Genomic DNA, 6,960 nt, shown 5'->3' on the forward strand with positions numbered 1-6,960 from the left:
TAGCCTCATAAGAAGTTAGGATGAAGCTCTCACCGGATTGTGTATGCACCAGAGGTGCAAGTATTATAGTAGAGCTTCAAGTTGTGGATGTGAATTATACCTATGTTAAAGCGAGGTCATGAAAGAGATAGAAGATGTGATGCGATATTTTAAGGTAAGTAAGGTAAAGGTGATCAACGTACGAGTTACTTAAATGCAAAAGGTTGCGAATAATCCATACTGCAGATAAAAGGTTAGAAGCGCTGGGATTTAAGTATCTAAGAATGGTAGCGGCGTCATCAGTGGCATATCTTCCAGCTATGGTTTCTAGGTACCGAGAGGCCTAGTCAAGATAGTAAAGAAGAGTTAGAGACGAGGTGATGTCTTATTTGATGTTCCAGGATGACATAAGGAAATCTATGATGCAAGCAAGTTAAAGAAAGGTTGCGAATAATATAAATAGATATGTAGGTCGCAAGCTAAAGTATGGTAAAGCAACAAGGTTTTAGGAAGACATGAGTAAGGATAAGAAAGGGAAAGTGAGAAGGTGATAATAATGGATAAGTCCTCAGTATTAAGTCCATGAAAACAAGAGAGCTGATTATATATGAAAATTTATAGAAATTTGGGATTTTGAAGAAAGACCCAGAAATTGGTATTTTTGCATTTTGACCACGAATATGGGCATGGAATTGGGAGTAAATCATATATTTGAGTTCATAGTGTTATGGATAGTGTTTATCTTCAAATATTTTCGGAATTCGGGCATGTGGGCCCGAGGGTTGCTTTGTCAATTTTTCGAGCGGAGTTGAAAATTGTTATAAATTTATTAATTATGAGTATTTGAGTATATTTTGATTGGGTTGCATCTTATTTGACTAGTTTTGGATCGACGGTCATCGGTTTGAGTTTTTGGAAAGGCTTTGGAGCCGGTTATGGAATTTCGGAGCGAGGTAAGTCTCATTTCTAGCCTTGTAAGAGGGAATTAACCCCATAGGTGAATTGAATTAATAAGTGCTTCCATTTGTGGGGGACTACGTAGGCACGAGGTGACGAGAGTCCGTACGTAGATACTAGTTATGCCTATGTCCGGGTAGTTTTAGGTTTACACCATGCCTTGTTGATACCGTTATTTGATTACATTTTTATTGCCTTGAAAAGAATTGAGATCGAGTATGCTTATTAAATGCCTTGAAAAGAATTGAAGTTGAGGATTTCGAGACTTGAAAGTTTTCATTGAATTTCGTATTTTTGAAAAAGAATTTAAGAATATTATAATAACTTAAGAAATCTATGTGCAACCGCGTCGCAAATATATTCCGCGAATGGGGTAAATTTCCGCTACTCTCATGGGAGCGGGTTGTTCGCCTCTACAGATTAATAGATGCATTTATGGTTCGTGTCGTTCGACCCTCAGCAGTGTACTGTTTATTTTTATGTTGGATCGGGTTGTACAACCTCGGCATGATTTGCGCATGATTGAATTGTTTGCTTTGGAATTTATGATAATTGATATTGCTTCTTTGGCCTGAGATGATAAACGATGAACAATAAATTTGGAAATATCTTATTAACAAAAGAATTGTTTTACTTATTTCATGATATTGAGCTTGCAACCGTTCTACGTAATCCATGCTTAATTATATCATTGGCATTTTATTTATAGCCCATAGTAAGTGTCGGAACCGACCCATACTCACTACTTCTTCGAGGTTAGGCGAGATACTTACTGGGTACGCGTTGATTTACGTACTCATGCTACACTTGATGCACATTTTTGTGTAGGTACATATATGTCTAGTGGCCTTGTGGGCGCAGAGACACGATTATTGCGGGGACTCAGGAGAGCTGCACTCTATACTAGGATCCGCAGCCAGCAGAGTCTCCTTCCGAGTATTTATATTTCTCCTGTCCAAATTTGTATTCTGGACAGATGTAGTATTTTATTTTACATTCCTAGTTGATGCTCATGCACTTGTGACACCAGGTTTTGGGGTGATTATGGTTGTCCTGTATTGAAATTGTTAAAGATATTATTATTTACTCTATAAAATCCATATTTTACCTTTTATTTGAAGGAAATATGATTTCACAAATATTAAAATGAGAGCCAAATTAAGTAGTTATTTTTGGCTTGTCTGACAGCGGTGTCCGGCGCCATCACGATAAGTTAGGATTTTGGGTCGTGACATTGGGAGACTGCTGAAGTTGAGTTTGCTGATTTTTGGCTGATCTGGTTTTTTCCTTCATCTGTCAAAATCGTGGTCATGAAAATTGAGGCAATAAAAATCGAGGTCATAAGAATCGGGGTCATGAAAATCGAGGTCATGAAAACCGAGGTCATAAAAATCGAGGCTAGAAAATCGAGGTCATGAAAATCGGGGTCATGAAAATCGAGGCCAGAAAATCGAGGTCATGATAATCGGGGTCATGAAAATCGAGGCCAGGAAATCGAGGTCATGAAAATCGGGGTGATGAAAATCGAGGTCAGGCCTGGACGGAAACTTTAAGTTATAAAACAGGGGGGTTCGTCCCATTTTTCCATTTTGACAAATTGGAGCTTGAGGAGAGGCGATTGTTTTCATCATTTAATTAGTGTTTTGAGATTGAAATTTGGGAAAAATGAGGAAGAGTTCCTGGGCTAAATTTTGAGGTTTTGAATGGAATCTTGTTATCGGATTTGAGTAAATTTGGTATGGTTAGACCCGTGAGTGAATGGGCTTTCGGGTTTTGTGGCTTTTGTTGGATTTCGAGACATTAGCCCGGAGGCCGGGTTTGAGCCGATTTCAAATTTTTTGTTATAATTTTGTATTTTCTTCTGGAATTAATTTCTTTAGCCTATATTGATTGTATTATACTGCTTGTGGCTAGATTCGGGATGTTTGGAGATCGATTTGAGAGGCAAAGGTATTTTGGAGTAGAGTTTTACTCGGATTGAGATAAGTAACACTTCTAAACTTGGTTCTGAGAGTATGAATCCCCGAATTTGGTGTTATATAAATTGCTTGGAGGTGACGCACGCGATAGTTAACGAGCGTGTGGACGTGCACCATAGAAATTGTGACTTGAATAAATTCTGTGGAGTTGAAAAATTAAAGAATCATGTTATTATCCGTGTATCCTCCATGTGTCAGAGATATTTAGTTGAGACTCCTATTAAAGATCATGTTTAGGATACGTGCCAATATTTTGGGACCCATGGGGTCGAGTTGCTGTTGAATTAATTGTTTTAAATTGTAATTCCATAATCAGCCATGTTCATTCATTTCATATCATATCTCAGTCTATGTTGTTATTTATTGATACATCATATTATCATTTTGGGCTGATTTTCATGACATTTTGAACCCATGAGACTGAGTGAGGCTGAGAACCTAATTGTGAGGATATTTATGGGATCGAGCTGCACATCGCAGCAGGTCATATTGGCTTTATGTATATGGATCGGGGTTGGCCGCCAGCAGCAGGCCTTATAGGCTTTATTATTATTATGGGATCGGACTGCACGCCGCAGTAGGCCATATCAGCTTTATATAGTACTTGGGCTGAAGGAACCCCTCCAGAGCATGCACACAACCCTAGTGAGCGCGTTTGATTTATAGCGCTTAGGCTGAAGGAGCCTCTCCAGAGTCTGCACACACCCCCAACGAGCGCGGTTGATTTATATTGAGGGATGGCTCTTCCCTAGACATGGATCTTATTTGAAGCATTTATATTAAGGGATGGATATTCCATGGGCATGGATCTTGTCTGAAGCATTTATATTGAGGGATGGATCTTCCCTGGGCATGGATCTTGCCCGAATCATTTATATTGAGGGATGGATCTTCCCTGGGCATGGATCTTGCCCAAAGTATTTATATTGAGGGATGGATCTTCCCTGGGTATGGATCTTTCCCGAAGCATTAATATTGAGGGATGGATCTTCCTTGGGCATGGATCTTGCTCGAAGCATTTATATTGAGGGATGGATCTTGCCCGAAGAATTTATATTGTGGGATGGATTTTCCCTAGACATGGATCTTGTCCGAATCATTAATATTTGGGGATAGATCTTCCCCTGGGTTGGATTGGCCTTATACAGTACTGAGTGACTGACTGTCAGTTGATGGATATACATATATATTTGGGATGGATTTTCCCTGGGATGGATTGGCCATATATAGTACTGAGTGATTGAGTATTTTAGATTGTGAGTACATGGAGTTTTCACTAAGGCGCATCACATACAGTATGTACATTGGCATGTACATACAAGGATGTCATATTCCTCGTATTGTTCAGAATTGATCTGTTTTATTTGTACTGAAAGTAACTGTTGAACTTGAAAGCATGCCTACATTTCTGTATTGTTATTATTTATATTGGACTGTACCTGCGGAGCTCGCCACTACTTTCAGTCCAAAGGTTAGTCTTGTTACTTATTGAGTTGATTGTACTCATACTACATTCTGCACCTCGTGTGCAGATCCAAGTGCTTTTGGATTACGGCGACCGTTAGATCTCAGAGTGCTATCAGTTGGAGACTATCAAGGTAGTTGTCTGGAATCCGCTGACCTTGGCTCCCTTTCTTTCAGTTATTGTACTGTTCTATACTTTCAGACAGTGTTTTGTCAATCATACTTTGTACTCATATTAGATGCTCATGTACTCAGTGATATCGGGTTTTGGGAGTGTTTAAATATGTAATTGATTTCTTCCGCTGAATTTAAATATTATGTTTTCAAACTTAAAATATATGGTGATTTATTAAGATTGTCGGCTTACCTAGTAATGATATAGGCGCCATCACGACGGGTGAGATTTTGGGTCGTGATATTTTCTCTCTTCATTTCTTGTGAAAAAGGAATTGTAACAGGGAAATAAGTCAAATTTTTAGTATTTTTTCTTCTCTTTTCTTGGATTCTTTCTCTTCTGATGGTTGAAAGGGTGTCTCAACATTCTCACCCTTGTCTACTTGTTGTTCTGATTGATTCTTTTTTTTGTCTGTTTGCATAGGGTTCATCAAGAGTCGTACATGACCGTAAGGCAATGGCCTTAAGGTGTTCTTTTGGATTTTTCTCTGTATTGCTTGGTACAGACACAAGAGTTGCCAATTGGCTTAATTGAATTTCAAGGGTTTTTAGGGCTGAATTTTGACTTTTTATTTTTTCATCAGTAACCTTAATGTACTTATATAAAAGGTCAGCAAGACTTGGATGGCCTTGTTGAGGCCTTTGCTGATATGGAGTTGCTTGCTGATAAGGCCTGAATATTTGTTGTCCAAGATTTTGATTTTGATATCCGGGTGGACTCTGTACCTGTTGCTTTTGGTAGCTTTGAGAGTTTTCAGCACCATTTGCATTGCTCCATTGAAACCCTGGATGTTTTTGTGCTAATGGACTTCCCAAAGGATATGGCTTGTATCCGATGATATTGACAGGTTCATCATTTTGATTGGTTGCTTGACATTCGTGGTTTAGATGGTTTCCTCCACACATGTCACAAGCCTCAAACTGGCTTGGTTGTTGTGTATTTACCTGAGAAGATTCAAACTTTTGTGCCAAAAAAATAATCTGTTATGTGAGTGTATTTAAAGTATCCACATGATTTACCGTAGCAGCCTTCTTGATGATTACACGCTCAGATGGCCACTGGATGGCATTTTCAGAAATTTCATTAAGCAATTGCAATGATTCTTATATGGTCTTTCCTATTATGGAACCTCATGCAGCTGCATCTATTACATTTCTAGAAGAAGGTTTTAACCCATGATAGAAAATGTACAACTGCATATGGTCAGGAATGTCATGGTGTGGACATTTCCTTAATAATGCTTTTAATATTTCCCAAGCTTGATAAACTGACTCAGTGTCACTCTACAAGAAGTTAGATATATCTTGTCTTAATTTTGTTGTTTTAGTGTAACGACCCGACCGGTCGTTTTGAGCATTTACGTTCCTTTCAACTATTTGAAGTCTTGAATAACTTCCTACAAGGTAATATAACTTGTGTGAATTGTCAGTTTTAGTTTTAAGGTATTTCGGAGTTAGCTTGGAAGAATGAATTTTCTTGTTGGAAGCTGAAGTTAAAATAGTTGACTGAATATTGACTTATATGTAAACGACCTCAGAATTTAATTCTGATGATTCCAATAGCTTTGTATAGTGATTTTGGACTTAGAAGCGTGTCCGAAAAATTATTTGGAGGTCTGTAGTGGAATTAGGCTTGAAATGTCGAAAGTTGAATTTTGGGAAGTTTGACCGGGGGGGGGGGGGTGACTTTTTGATATCGAGGTCAGAATCCGATTCTGGAAATTGGAATAGCTTCGTTATATCATTTATGACTTGTGTGCAAAATTTGAAGTCATTCCGGATTGATTTGATATATTTCGGCACAAGATATAGAATTTGAAAGTTCAAAGTTCATTAGGCTTGAACTGAGGCGTGATTCATGATTTTAGCATTTTTTGATGTGATTCGAGGCTTCGACTAAATTCGTATGATGTTTTAGGAGTTGTTGGTATATTTGGTTAAGGTCCCGAGGGGCTCGGGTGAGTTTCGAGGTGGTTTCGGACCATATTTAGACCGTATTTTTAAATTTATATTCATATTAGATGCTCATGTACTCAGTGACACCAGGTTATGGGGAGTGTTCGTGTTAGTATTTATGAAATTTTGTATTGTATTAAATTATTGTATTTTCAAACTTAAGAGAAATTGTGGTTTATCGAGATAATCAGCTTGCCTAGTATCGAGATAGGCGCCATCACGACAGGTTGGGATTTTGGGTCGTGACAAGTTGGTATCAGAGCTCTAGGTAACATAGGTCTCACGAGTCATTAGCAGGTTTAGTAGAGTCTTGCGGATCGGTATGAAGACGTCTGTACTTATCTTCGAGAGGTTGCCGACCCCTTAGAAAAATTTTACTTTCTTGTATTCTGTCGTGTGGAATTGATTCAGCTTGAAACATAACTCTTTAAATTCCTTCCACGCATTCGTA

The 6,960-nt window shown here is 38.4% G+C and overlaps 1 non-coding gene across 1 annotated transcript; it reads left to right on the plus strand.

Annotated features, from left to right (window-relative positions):
• Window positions 1-5,763: 5,763 nt before the first annotated feature.
• On the plus strand, window positions 5,764-5,870 carry LOC142176856 (small nucleolar RNA R71). Its single transcript, XR_012705662.1, has one exon. It is a non-coding gene; the product is annotated as a small nucleolar RNA R71 (small nucleolar RNA).
• Window positions 5,871-6,960: the final 1,090 nt, after the last annotated feature.

This window comes from Nicotiana tabacum, chromosome 22 (assembly GCF_000715075.1).
Source record: "Nicotiana tabacum cultivar K326 chromosome 22, ASM71507v2, whole genome shotgun sequence".
Classification (NCBI taxonomy): Eukaryota; Viridiplantae; Streptophyta; class Magnoliopsida; order Solanales; family Solanaceae; genus Nicotiana; species Nicotiana tabacum.